This window comes from Nilaparvata lugens, chromosome 3 (genome assembly GCF_014356525.2).
Source record: "Nilaparvata lugens isolate BPH chromosome 3, ASM1435652v1, whole genome shotgun sequence".
Taxonomy (NCBI): domain Eukaryota; kingdom Metazoa; phylum Arthropoda; class Insecta; order Hemiptera; family Delphacidae; genus Nilaparvata; species Nilaparvata lugens.
Genome location: NC_052506.1, coordinates 96,313,210 through 96,328,865, shown reverse-complemented (window position 1 = coordinate 96,328,865; position 15,656 = coordinate 96,313,210). Strand labels below are relative to the sequence as shown.

General features: G+C 35.6%; 1 protein-coding gene across 2 annotated transcripts in view; it reads left to right on the top strand.

Moving 5' to 3' along the window:
* The window catches only part of LOC111045520 (pleckstrin homology domain-containing family G member 1), a 139,813-nt gene that overhangs the window by 76,087 nt on the left and 48,070 nt on the right, over positions 1-15,656 (top strand). Inside the window, exon 1 of one of the 2 annotated variants that reach the window (XM_039425189.1) lies at positions 7,650-7,668. The exons of the other annotated variant lie outside the window; for it this stretch is intronic. The gene's annotated coding sequence lies outside the window, so the exon portion shown is untranslated. Of the gene's footprint in view, positions 1-7,649; positions 7,669-15,656 lie in introns of those variants that run through there. 2 annotated transcript variants of the gene reach the window in all.

The window sequence follows — 15,656 nt, the reverse complement described above, 5'->3', positions numbered from 1 at the left end:
GAGTAATTATGATAAGTCCAGTAATATAGTACCTATATTGGATACTGGCTCTGATTCTCTGATTATTGATTATTTCTTGCAGTATAATAATCGATATTTTCTAGGTTTTGTAAGGTCAAACTATAGCATGTAGTTCTTGAAAAATTATGAAAGTTGAGAATAAGGAATGCACGTTAGTTAATGAGTGATAACTGAAAATCTGTTGGACATTGATCTCTGTGAGAAGGCAGACTGGGTTAACGCTCGACTTGACATATCATTGACGTTCACTATCTCCTGCAGCTGTCAGCGTAATGATCTTTTCCGACTATTTTAAATTGTTCTGATTTTTAAAATAAAATGGATGAGTTTATATATATTTGACAGGTGATACCTGGTAAACAAACGATATCAATATCGCAACATGGAAAAATGTGGCTGAAATAGCTTTCCATGATAATATGAATTTAGGCACTTCGAACAAATAATGATTCAAACATTCGAATATACGTGTGGTATATATTAATAATTAAAACAATTCTCAACATCTATTGTTAGCTGTATTGTTTTATTTTTCTAGCGATAAGATGAGTTTCTGTTTTAAGTAATAAGAGGTTTGCCTTGCGTAGCACTTATAAAATTGATAATATTGAGTAATTTCATTGATCAATTTGAGAAGTCCTCTTCAACTTAATTGAGAGCATGACTAGCTTGTTCATTCAAATACTAAAACTATAAAATTCATTTAAATGTTCCCTTATAAAATTATGTAATGTAATTTTTTAATATATCAAATAGTAATATTCTACCAGCCTATTATCACACCCGGAAAATGTATTCAGCTTTTAATTTCCATTTCTTTATTAAATTTCTTTCGAGAAGAAGGTCCACTCCATTATCAAATTTTGTCGTTGAGACATTAAAATAATATTTTTATCCCATTTATTTATTTCTTGGAAATCTATGAAAATCATTCCTTTTTGAAACTTGTTCACGACTCGATTAATTAATCTATATTTACATTTCCACTTGAATTATTACCAATCATGAATATTTAACCTATCGGTAGCATCTCCAAATTTACCGGTAACTTTAATTCACAGCGGTTCACAAATTCTAATGATTTAATTCGATTGGTGAAACTTGATTCCTTCTGTCGTTTGATTAGCTCTGGTTGCGCGTTCATTAAATCGTCAATTATTCAACTTGTTGAGAGCTTGACCCTGCCAGTCAGTCAGCCAGTCTCTCCACTGTCTGCGATCTAGAATGTTGTGCATCTGACAGGAAACTCTATTAATTTGGTGAGTCGTCTACACAATCTCGGTCTCTCAAAATTTAATTTGCTGCCATTGAACGATTGTTCAGAATGTGTCGCCTCCTAGAATCCTATAAAAATGGATTCCCAAACGTATTTCTTGCATTCTGTTGAATGAAAAAGACTAAGAAATTGTCAAAAAACATTGTTTTATTGATAATTAGAAAGACCGGTTTCGGTTATTACACCATTGTCAATCTCTGATGAACAGTTTATCAGAGATTGACAATGGTGTAATAACCGAAACCGGTCTTTCTAATTATCAATAAAACAATGGTTTTTTGACAATTTCTTAGTCTTTTTCATTCAATATGAATAATTACCACAATATCAACTTCTCAACTACACAAAAAGTTTCTTGCATTCAATCATTTTCATATTGTATGGTAATTATACCCAAGCTTAAGAGAACTAGCAAGTTGCTTTTAAAAATGTATAAATTCATACATAATTATTCTAAAATAAATTATAATGTTGATATCCACATCATTAAAAGCTCATTGAATTTTTTCATTTTCTTTTCAGGTGAGTACAATAAACTTGAATGATGGAGGTCAACTGAAAAACAAGGTAGAATATATTCTAGTTACCTAAATTAATTATAACCTGAACTTTGTTCATAAACAGTCCCCATACCCTCGATTTTCTTAGAATGATTCGAATATCTACATTAATTTGAATTACGTCACCACACCATACAAATGTGATATTTTCATTCATGATTCTACTCCACTTCTTCACTACTATAATAATTGCTAAGATAACTACTGATTAGATTAAATTAGTTATTTATTTATGTATGTTACAATATTTACTGGCTTATACACTGATTTACGACGGTATTGCTAATTATTCAACAAATTTTAACAAACTTATTCAACAAACTAATGTGATTAGTGAGAGTGCTTCACTGAATAGTTTCAAATACAAAATATCCATGGAATAAAATAATTTATCTTGAGATCATGTAGGCCCCATCGATCCTAGATTTTCAGCTTTGGCGCCGCAGTTGAATGACACCTTCAATTATCAGCCTCCAAAAACTACAGTACAGTATTAGCATGTTTTCCAGTACAGTATTTACTATGACTGGTCAGTTGTTTTGCTACGCGTAACCTTGATGGTCGATAGCCGCTCTATTATTATGTGCGATGCCAATGCTAAATTGTTAACATTTCCATCGCGTGGCTGTTATAACATCTCCCAAATCGAACGTCGCTATTGAAGGAAATCTCTTATTCGTGGGTAGAAAATAAATTGAGGTCCGTGGATGTTTTTGTTGGCGCTAAATCGGGCAGAACGCACACACAGCTTCGGCTTGGAGGAAGTTCTCTCTTCTACCTGATCTGGGATGTGGCTGTCTGATTATTCTCTAAAAAACAACATTCGGTCTTGACCCCCTGGTCTCTACCTCTATCTGCACACAATACCTCTCCGTTGTTAGCTCCATTCCCATTCGATGTCGATCAGTTCCTTTTCAACTGCTGGAGATCTAGTTGGATGATGAGATTTAGGCTCCTGCATCACAAACAAACACGAGCTATGAATGTTGCTAGATCTGTTATTCCCTGTGCTATAATAATCATTTAATCCCTCTCACAATCATGCAGTGATTTAGTAATCTATACTATAATACAGGAAAGAACTGGCTTATGAAATACACGTTATTATGTTTGACGCTTCATCATGTCTGAACTGATTAACTTCATTGAGTCAGTTTGTCAAGTTTTAAAATAGACCCTTGCGGAGCACGGGTTACCTGCTGGTCTACAATAAAGTGAATTATGTTGTTGAGACTTTTTATGATGTAAATTTATTTAGAGGTCTCCCTGGACTTGAAAGAGTGGTTAGTTTGAAGCTCAGCAACAAGAATAATAGTCTCCTAATTAATTGAGTGAATTTCTTTTGGATTAGAGGAGCGTTTCATTATAGCCGTGCTTCATCCTCATAATTTTTCTAATAACATCTGAAGATAGTCTCTCCCATCTATAATCGTTTTGAAATGCAGAGCTTTAATCCGATTGTCACGATTCTTTCGTAATGTCTATCTATAGTGAGGTTCACTCTGAACCGTCACAATTCCCCATGGATAACATCAATATTTCCCATTCGACCAATGCTGACAGTTCACGTGAATCTCACGTGTGTTGCATGCGTCTGAACATCTTCCATGCAACAAACGATGCCTCGTCAAAGCAATACTAGGCCTATATAGAGAAATTATATGTATGTGTGGGTCTGTTTGTGTGTGGAAGTGTTTGAACTGTGGCTATCGCTCTGGACAGGTGTATAATATCACTTATTAAGATTGAAAAAGTCGGGCCCGCTCTCTGAAGCCGTATTATCAATGGTGAGCGCCAGTGAAAAACGATAACTCACTCGGCCTTGACTGGGGGAGTAGAGGGGCTCCACCGTGTGAGAACGTTTACTCGCATCGCACCATCTCTGATTGCTTGTCTGTAATCATCAGATTCTTGTCACGTTTCGAAACGCCTCCGACGCTTCTTGGACACGTGAAAAAGCGTCAGCCAACAACGATGCTAATGAATTTTTATTCATCAGACCCTGTAAGTGTGAAATAATAAAGTCACCCCTATCTGGCTGAAGCAAACGAAATTATATATTGTTGATTTTGTGCTGAAAAGGCTGTCGTGAACCATTGACTGAATTCATCCCTCCATTGCAATTTCAATGCATTATAGTGGTCGATCAAGGCCACACTAGATGAACATCGATGAACTAGATGTTCATCTAGAGTGGCCTTAGGCGATCCAATCACTGTATATCAAAAGGAGTAGCTCATCAATAGTTGAATTTAACCCTGCTGCAGCTGGCCTGGATTACCAGTAAAAAGGTGTTTATTTTGACAACATTATTATTTTTTTTTACCTCTATTATAAATCTTGTTGTCACTGAAAATCACCTCTCGTGTATGTTGAATCTAGTATCTCGTATGTGAAGATATTTCTCTGGACTCTCGTATCTAGATCTGAAAATTTAATTTAGTACTTTTCAAGTCTTGCCAATGCATGCGGCAGCCTATTATGTATGCAGATATGACTTGCTCAGATCTACGAGCCCGCAGTTTTCAGCTCTCACACTTTCAGAGGCGCGCAGGAACATGGATAAAACTGGACAACTCTGTGTTCCCGTTCATAGGTCGGAGTGGTATGGTGTATTTTGTGTTAGCTAACGGGTAGACCAACGCCATACCTCATGCAACTAGACTACCAGTCACTAGAAAGATGTTACATATTCAGTATGTTGGCAGAAATAGAATACAGGTCGGGTAGCTGATAAACTCTGCACTGTTTATGCAAATTTTATGCATCGTGCGTCTACTAGCCGCGGCCGTTTTACTTTTACTTACACTCTCTCATCTCTCAACCTTCTACATGGCTTCTCTTAAGCAATCTCTCCAACTTTGTTATAAATAATGTTCAGTTGCGATAGTTCATATACCCGCTGGCTGCCATACACATACTGTACTTGCAAGGTTTTGAATTTCAATCAATAATTTGCCAGTAACAAGCGCTGTGAATGTAATCTCATCTTGGGCTCACGGTTCACATAGAATAACCTACGATAGGCGAATGTCCGTGTCACTTTGGTTGCTCAATGTTTATCAGTTTTCAAAGTGCTTTAACCTTTGCATCTTGAGTTTCAGCCATGTTGTTACTGCAATTCAAACTTTTCTGCAAGTGAATTATTATTCAAATAGCTCTGCAATTATTATCATTATTGAATTCAAACTCCAACTTTGAAATCTTTCATCTTGTATAAGCTCAGATCATTCTGTTACAGATCATAAACTTCAAAACTAGGTACTACGAATATAAGATAATAGGAGAATTTCCCCCAGCTAGTCGTTATGTCATAATATATTTTTTATGGAATATTACTGAAAATCCTCTGATGTAAAGCCATAAATTATTTACTTGAAGTTGGTATGAATGAATCCTGAATTGAAATATATCGATTGGAAGGATACTGTAGTTGAAGTCTCAGTTTATCAATGTTCCCATTCTGATAGAACTAGAACTAAAAGTAGAGCTAAAACTATAAACTGAACTTCTCTCTACAACAGTCAAATAATTTATTCATGTATACTTCTATTTAATTATGATTTAATCATACTCATATTGATGTAACTTTCATAATCCTTTATTATCAATGTATTATTATTTTGAAGAATTCAAGTGCACAGTGCACATAATTATAATAAACCTACTGAATGTGATATTGAAGCTCCTTTTCATTACTCTGAAAATTCAACACAACAATCAGAAACAACCACAATCATTGCTATCTTTGCACAGTTCCATATATTGCATAACTATTCTGAAAATATCTTTTCCTACAGTTACCTTGAAAAGTGGCCATTCCTGCACTGATTACAGAACGCAAAGATTCACTTTTCCGCTCTAGTGCGGGAAAAATCTTTTCTGCACTCCAGATTTGCAACATGGCAACACAAAATAGTTGGTGGGTTATATGGAGGATTAGTGCACGAAAACAAAAATTAAGTTGGTAACAATGACTGTGGTTAGATTTAGATGAGAATCATTTCAATGGATACCCTACATTTATGATAAAATCCCAATCTAGAAATCCAAAACAAGAATAATGTTTATCTAAATCATAATTAAATAATAACTTCTCATCATTCAATAATAAATAATGTTTATTTGGCTGAGAATTTTCAACTTCAATTGGATTATTAATTTTTAAATGAATTAAGGTTGTTATTAATAACAGCATCACACACACAAACATTTGATGGATTTCAGCCATTATTTTGCCCATAATCACACTGTGGAACCCATTCATTACCCACTTTTCATATTCAATGGTAACTGTAGGAAAAATTTAATGTGAAATACGTGCGCAAAGTTCCTCTGCTGCACTCAAGAAGCCATTCCGCCCTCGCCTACGGCTCGGGCGTAAACGTTTCTTTCAGTGCAGCAAACGGTCACTTTGCGCACTAGTTGCACAAATAACTATTGTACAGTTCCTTATGTAGTACAATGATTATTATTCAGATCAACAAATAGCAAATTAGGCCTACCTTTTATACTTTTTGGATCTTTTATCTTCTTTCTTTCTTTGATGGCCCTACAGCCCATTCTTCTATACAGTTCAATCAAATAGACGTTCATTTTGTATATACGCATATATCCATTTCATAATATGCTTATATACATAAATGTTTTACTGTACTTAATGAATTCATTATTGGTTATTCTGTTTTGATCAAGAAAGAGGAATGTTTAAACTCAATAGTTTACATTGTCATGAGATTATTGAATGTTATTACATTACAAGAAGAGGAATTTCTTGAGGATTCCACATCACTGTGACAAAGAAAATTCTTTGCAAATCTCCAACTTGACTGTGGAATGTGAACAAAGACAATGGATTACGCATCTGAGCTTGAACAATTGTACTTCAAATTAATTGTCTTACCTTTAGGCTGTTAGGCTACTGAGAACTAAAAAGATTCCTCTCAGAGTGTTTAGTATGAGATGAGTGTTTGTTTGTTCTTGGTGTAGCTACTGTATGACTAGATTAGGTATGTATGAAAAGGCTTATATACAGAACTCATAATATTTATAATTTATTTTGATTTCGATTCAAGTCTTATTAAGAACTTAGTTGACCTACTTGAGTAAATACTTGAAATTCGAATTGAACCTATTATAGTAAAGTTGTTCACACTCATCCCAGGACTATGGTATCAGTAAAATTACTGCGGTATATCATATTGACCAACAACACTATAATGTAACTTATAGATTTTTTCAAATTTGGCAACGAGTGGTGTGAAGTAATTCAATTTGTTCCACTACACATCTCCATTATTCATCCCTGTGGTATATCATTTTGACCAACAACACTGTAAGTACCTTAATTTTCACCTTATAACTTATAGATTTTTTCAAATTTGGCAACGAGTGGCGTGGAGTAATTCAATTTGTTCCACTACACATCTCCATTATTCATCCCTGTCCACCTGGTGGGGTGGAGTATCCCTTCGTTTTGTCTCCTCTATTTTGTGACCAACGTAGGAGAGGGCCGCATTGTCTGTCGAGTGAGTGACGAATACTGTTTCTTGGAAATGGAAGCAGGCTAAATTGTCAAATAACCTTGCCAGAGCATCCCTTCACTACCTGGCTAACTGTTTACAATGAGCTGTGGACATCGACCAGCCAGGTCGGCTCCGAGCCAGGCTCTTTCTCCTCCATTGCAAGAGCACCAGAGCAGACTGACGCTGGTTCTTCAAACAAAATCCTCCAGTTTCCTTTGTATCTCCGTCTAGGTCACATCATTCTGTGAGCATCCACGCCTTCCTTGGTCGTTGCATATCAATCTAGGTTAGTTACTCTTTTATTTATTTCACTCTCAAACTGATTAATGGTTGACTGATAATGTATTGTGGAACAGAAAATTAGATATTCATCTATATATATAAAAGCGAAATGGCACTCACTCACTCACTCACTCACTCGCATAACTAAAAATCTACCGGACCAAAAACGTTCAAATTTGGTAGGTATGTTCAGTTGGCCCTTTAGAGGTGCACTAAGAAATCTTTTGGCAATATTTTAACTCTAAGGGTTGTTTTTAAGGGTTTAAAGTTCGTCTTTTAGCATGTATATTCTTCTTCTCCCAATCTCTTAATTATAATTGAAATTTCCATATCATATGTTACTATAGAACTATAATCTAGATAGAGTACCTCTTCGAAACAGTTGTTAACTGGCAACTAAATTAATAATTTTGTCAGGTTGGCATTAAGTTGAGTTGACTTTGTTATGTTGGCACCAAGTTGAAGATTCAAATGCATTTATCGCGGAAAAATTGATTGGGCACTGCTACTTCAATCCTGGGAATATTATATTACTAGCCGTCAGGCTCGCTTCGCTCGCCATATCCGTTTAGCCAGACGTTTATTCTGGTCCCCCGAGTGGATTGTTCTAACATAAATGATAAAAATGCTCAAATGAAATCAAATGAAATCAAAATGCTCGCCTGCTGATCTCATTCTCGGACGATCCAGTCGGGGGTCCAGGGGGCGGAGCCCCCTGGCTAGACGGATATGGCGAGCGAAGCGAGCCTGACGGCTAGTTAGTTATATGCAGGGGCGTGTAGCCAGGGATGGGGTTTGGGGGGGGGGGTGGTTGCTTGAAGAAAGAACTAGATCACTTAGAGTAGCCATAAGGTCAATGCATTGGGTCATTAATACCGTATAGGTATAACCAAGTATGAATAATCAATGAAGTCACTATAGATTATTATTACAAATAACCAACATTTTCACGTTCCACAAGGCTATACTGTATTCCGTATTAGGACTCATTCAAAAAAGTATTATATTGCAGCGAAGTGTAGTATTTCTCTGAAAATAATGTGTTTGTTGATCAAACATCAAACAGTTCATGATGAGAGGAGTTTGGATTATATAGTAGCGTAAAAAAGTTTCATAGTTTAAATATAAAACATTCAGCTACTTTCATAGTTATTCAGCTAATGTATGAATATTTAGAGTAGATTATTTAACAGACTAGTTTATTGCTGAACTAATTAAATGCTGCTTGCTGAATACTGTACGATAGAGTTGTAGTGAAAAGGCTTTCTTTTTGAAACCCTGGATGCTCAATTTGATTGCTTTATAGTTTGGAAGTAGAATGGGAGAGTTGGTTTCTCTTTACTTGAAAAAGTAGATTTGATAAATGATAAATAGCTTGAGATTTCTAGTTGCATCTTGACTTGAGTAGTTTGTGATGAATCATAAAAAATAATTTAAAGTTTAATTCAAAATATTGAAGTGATTACGTAAACAAATAGACTCGTATACATGATGGGCCCACACATACTATCGTAGAATGATGAAGAAAACGAGTTACCATATTCTTATCTATAGCTGAAATTCTCAAAATGTTATATCTAAAATTATGGAAGATAGAGCACTTCAATTTCAATGTCAAATTTGTAAGCATCTAGTTGAGAAATTCAAGGTTTCGTTTTACTATACCGCATTGTGAACTCAACCTTGATTTTGTAATACCTACTTCACCTACCTACTTCATAAAATAAATTTATCGTAAAATTGAAATTTTTGTGTGTTTTACGCATGTATTGTATTCCACATCTTTATTGATGAAATACTATTATTCCCCACTTTTAACCCTCAACTACACGCTAGGCGCCTTCTAATGCTATTACACGCGCGCGGGCGGCACTGAGTGCAGCTATATGTAAATTGTGTGTGTTTCAAACCTTTCTTCATAGAATTTGAGCTTTCTTCATAGGTGATGAAAATGAGAAAAACTTTTTTGATATGATATTCTTATTTATTGACAATAGTTATTCAAATAGCAATCGAGAAAATTGTATATTCTACCATCTAATTGTTGGTTTAGCAAAGAAAACAAGCTTCTATGAAAATACAAAATAATAATAATCTATATAATTATATAAAAGCGAAATGGCACTCACTCACTCACTCACTCACTCACTCACTGGCATAACTAAAAATCTACCGGACCAAAAATGTTCAAATTTGGTAGGTATGTTCAGTTGGCCCTTTAGAGGCGCACTAAGAAATCTTTTGGCAATATTTCAACTCTAAGGGTTGTTTTTAAGGGTTTAAAGTTCGTCTTTTAGCATGTATATTCTTCTTCTCCCAATCTCTTAATTAGAATTGAAATTTCCATATCATATGTTACTATAGAACTATAATCTAGATAGAGTACCTCTTCGAAACAGTTGTTGACTGGCAACTAAATCAATAATTTTGTCAGGTTGGCATTAAGTTGAGTTGATTTTGTTAGGTTGGCACCAAGTTGAAGATTTAAATGAATTTATCGCGGAAAAATTGATTGGGCACTGCTACTTCAATCCTGGGAATATTATATTACTAGCCGTCAGGCTCGCTTCGCTCGCCATATCTGTTTAGCCAGACGTTTAGTCTGGACCCCCGACTGGATTGTCCTATTATAATATGATAAAAATGAAAAAATGCAGGCGAGCGAAGCGAGCCTGCTGATCTCATTCTTGGACGATCCAGTCGGGGGTCCAGGGGGCGGAGCCCCCTGGCTAGACGGATATGGCGAGCGAAGCGAGCCTGACGGCTAGTAGTATATAAAGAAAAGTGGTTATCAACTTAGCAATAAAAAAACATAAAATAAAAATAAAATGATAGAAAGAAAAATTATTGAGTGCAATATTGTGAAGTTGATTTATCTTAAAAATGAGGTCTTCCGACTTCAATAGCTAGTCGGTTTCAGCTGCACACTGAAGAAACGCCCCCACACTCCTACCAACCCTCATCTACTACGGAAAGGTATGATGAATGAAAACGTGGCAGCATTGGAAAATGGCAGCCATTGCAGCCACCTTGAAAGTACAAATATGCAGAAGTGCGGTACGCAATGCCGCTTAGCGTGTAATTGAGGGTGTGATGGTCTAAAAAATGTCTTCTTTCATTCAATTCAATCGTTTTCAATATCTTGATCTGTTTTCCTATATATTAATAATTATGAATATATATGCATTAATAAATATGCAATTAGCAATTGAGAGGATAGGATGATCGTACTTCTAACAGTGAAACCTATTCAGATAACATGGGAGAACATTTCTGATTTTCAGAGAGCATGTTCATCTGAGCCCATGACTGAAGCCCACATCTTCATTAAGATTGTGCGAAGACTAGAAAACTCTAATTCATTGAGAACGTTATTATTATTCCATAGGAAGTGAAATAATATCTATAAAAGTATGGTCTTCCGTGGAAGGAAATACACTTAACGGTGTCACCAGAGTCTATAAAAAACGTAGTGTTGAGATTTACATGTCCATGATAGCTTACAGCTTAGGAGTGACTGTGCTGAGAGGATGAATGGACAATAATCCGAGGAATGCAGTTGACACTATTTGGTGAGCAAGTAGTGGGTATCCACGAACAATCTATTATCATGTGTGCTTCTTCAAGGAGCCTTCCACTTATACTCTCATGGTGGGTTTTGGGTTAGGAGGTGGATTACAAAGAGGGAAAGTGCCCACCCACACATCACCTATCTTGCCTTTGAACTTATTTTTCCAATTTCAATTGGATTTGCCTAGTTCTATTATAAATCAGAGGCGAAGCTAGAAGGAATATCGGAATGTTTCATCCTCTTCCGGAATTGATGAAAATTGTCTATTATTAATATTTTTAGATTGGTAAAGGAACTGTTTACCCCCTTAAATTATGTTTTGGTTTCCTCTTAAATTTGTCGAGTATAAAAAGAGCGTAAAAAGTGAGCCTTTCTCAAGTATCTCCTAATACTCAAGGAGTCTCCTATCCAAGTTCATGAGTTCAAGTTCCCTAAACTCAAAATCATGATTTTTATCATAATTCTTTGGAATCTATGAGGAACGCAATTTAATCCATTTGAAATTTGATTCGGCCGATAGAATCTGTTATTCAGAGACCGACTGCACGCTGAACTGCAATCCATAAGAAAGGAACTGGTTCTGTCGCCGTGGTTCTAAGCTCAAAATAAATGTCAGAAACTTGAATTTCTGCTGTAGATTTCATAGATAAAGAAATTGTTTTCAACAGACCTTTTCTCGAGCAAACATGGAGTCATCGGCTTAGTGAGCACAAGTGGTGGCTAGATAGACTTGCTTTTCTGGTTGTCCAATGAAAAATATGCTATGCAATAGAGTTTATATTAAAACAGAACTAGTTTCAATTATTGAAACTAGTCAATGTTTTAATTAATAGAGGAATATTTCGAATCTTTTTCGCTTATATGATTTACAAGGCCAATACAACCACAGCTCTTCTTAATAATAATTGTCTCTTGTACCAATCATAGTTATTACTGGATTGAGAGGTAGCGGCGCATTGGATACCAGCGCAACATTATACACGCTCAAGTATCAAACACCGCATAGAAACATATTCTGTTCTACAAGTATGTAGTCAAACCATGTGTCAAAATACTATACGAGTATTATGCCCTCATAATAGATGGCAGTAGAGGTGTATAGATGTGATATTGTAATAGATCATCATTGAAAATAAAAAATGTTTGATCACTTACCTTCTACCTATAGAAAAATCCTGAAATGGAAAAGTCCATGAAACTTTTTATTGTTACAGTTGTTAGAGTACATTGGCCAACAAAATTGACTCACTCCTTCGTCCTTTTTGAGGATATAAAAGTATAACAATGTATAAAGTATAACAATGCATAAGAAATTAGTAATCTATCGTAATAAATCATAAATTAGCTGTCAGATGAAGATAAATTTACTGCATGCAATTGATAATTCAATGCAACTTGAATTATTTCTCTTGTCTTTTCACTACTGCTTTCATAATAGAACAGCTGACAGAATATCAAAGAAATTTCGAGCGAGTTCTCCAGTCCAGGGGCTCATTAGTCGAGATATTCATAATTATTCCATAAATGAATATTCAAAAAATAGGCTATTAACAGGTCAAAAATAATGTGATATTGGAAAGGGAAATCACTCTTTCAATATTGTTAGAAAACATATGCTTCACATAATAATGTCGATCTGTGAAATGCCAAAACATGTGATAGCTGTGAGAAAAGCAATAATATTGTATTCCTCCACGAATACAGAATATACATGCATTCATTGATTCATCAGAATTGCGATGGACGATCGATATTTGTTGAGCAGATGGTGTCACGTTTGAATTATGGACTGTACTGGCTTGATCCCTTAACAATCTGTCATATATGTCGGTTTGCGTCTGTTAGACTGTCGTCTGGCAATGAATAAAAATGTGAATGGTGCATTGGATTGCCTGCCTGGAGACAGCCAACTGGTCGACCTGTGTTCGCCCACTGGACGTGGCATCATCCTACGCTGATCTCCGACCGCCGCCGCTGTTGTGCTCAACTGTATCACATGCAACGCAACTTGTCAAGGTCGAATCCAATAAATAACACAATTTAAATGCTCGCCGTGTAGGCGGCTGGTCTCCTTTCGATTCGTCCAGTTCTTGTCTTGTCCTTCCAAAGGAAAGACATTCCTGCGTACTTTCTTCTATTTTTGTTTGGGTCGTCTCACGGTCTTCTTTTGGTATCGACAATGATGATAATTGAACATGTCTACTCCAGGAATGGAGCCGCTAAATAGAAATTCACTACAAAAATACTTTCCATGTTTCTGAGTGTGGGTGAAATGGAGAAAGTGTCAAACAATTATGTTCCCACACAGCCAAACTCCTTGAAAACATTTTTCAGTTTATGGGAATATTTATTCACTATATTGTAAATTTTATATTTTAAAGAAACTAACTTTCAAGAGAGGAATTCTATTTAAAGTTTAACTTCTCAGTTCTTAGTTTTACTGAATATAACTCATTATTTTTCATATGTGTATTTCCAATGTAAAAATAAATAAATACAAATAATTATTATTATCAAACGAAAATCAAAATTAAATGTTGTAAATCACCCCGCAGACTTCTGCTACTGCAAATTTTGACAACAGGGTTTACAGCTTGTTGGAAATTCGATGAGAGCTACTATCTACTATCAATATTTGCAGTAGCAGTAGCCTTGGGGGTGATTTACAGCATTTAATTTGGATTTTCCTTTAATAATAATTATTCATTAATTAGCATTTGAATAAATGCAATTTCTCATTAATTTCCATCTGTAAATAAATACTATTTTAGTACGGTTAGTACATTTTTCAGTACTAGGCCACAATCACAACTGATCTTTTGCTATAAATATGTCGATTTGAGTCTGTAAGCCTTTCATTTTGTTTGGTAATAACTAAACTGTAGACTGTGAACTAATGTCCAATTCAAAGTTTTACCTTGCATCTTTCCTTTACCCTTTCCCTTCAGTGGTACCAACAATTTAATGCTAACGTTTCACTTACCTTGAAAAGGGAAAACTCTTACAAAATCATCGAATTCATTCAAATCGACTGAAATAATAATTGTGAGTGTTCTTCATTTACCACATTTCCAGACTGAATGTGTCGGTTTAATAAACTGTTAGCTTTCAACTCAAGTGGAGTAATAAACAATGTACAATAAACCGGGAAAATTTGCTCTCCGGTTAGTTAGGGACACTGACACTTCACAATAAATCTTTCTTGATGCACCTGATTTGAATCCACATTAGTGAAACAGGTTTACCTTGCGTTGTCCGCTGAGATCTTTCTTGACAGGTTCAACGACATTCAAAAACATTATTACATCCTCATGAATTCGATAAGTAAATGTTGGCGAATCCACCTCTGCTCAACTCTTCTTACACTATAGTACACCAAGGAGGCACTCTAATTAAATCGATCAGTGTTGTATATCACTATTTTTCAATTACTACAGGGATGTGCTGATAGATTTCTGATGAACCGCTGATTTATTAATTGTGGATCCATTATTTGTGACGGTGGAGATGTACAGGGATGATGATTGCTATCAGACATGTCCCTTCGAAGTGATGCCGTGAAGCAAGGGCGCTCTTTCAGAAGGAGACCAACGTAATAAATAGGTGATGGGCTCTTTACAAGAGGAACAATCGTTGGCCAATGATCTCATTTGAAATTTGTTACGGGACTGGCCTCGGGCTCGGGCTGGCTGCTATCTATCAGAAGACAAACCGTCCCAAGTTCAAAGCTCTTGTCGGAGAGGAAATTAGTGGCTATCCTTTCCCGTGGGCGTCCGTAATGTTATCCCATCTCAGACACCTATTTAATAAGCGTGGCCACCTTGTTGTAGCATCGTTCTGGCCTTTAAAACCTCACTAACTGTGCTCTTAATACTCAAAGTTTATCACGATGTTTTCCATTCAGGTGACAAAATATTTTCACCTAATACAATTTTCTAAAGAAACAGCTATCCATAATCCATTATGACAACGGTTGAAAATAGTCCTAGTTTTCTTTGAAAACACCCTTCTTCAACGAAACAGTTAGAAATGTTCTTATTTCTTGAACTATCGTGGGATGAGGTAACGATGGTTTAAAGATGACGAGTAAGATGTTTTTATTTCTTCTCCCTCTGTACCGTGATGTAAAATGACTCCGCTTACCTGAATGAAAGTAGGTTCATGTGTAGGAGGAGTTCTGGTTTATTTTTATCAATGGAGCTTCAATCTACTTCTAATTGTATTCATAATATTAATAGGCTCACCACAACGGTAATCCTTTAATAGTAAGTTGAACAGAAATTAGATTTCTTACAGGAAAACATTGCAATTAGTGGTGTCAAGAGTAAGCTTTCATTGAAAATTCTACAAGTAAAAGTAACCAAATCTTCTTTGTGTTTCGCGCCTCATTACATAGATTTAAAAACTTGACAATAGTAATT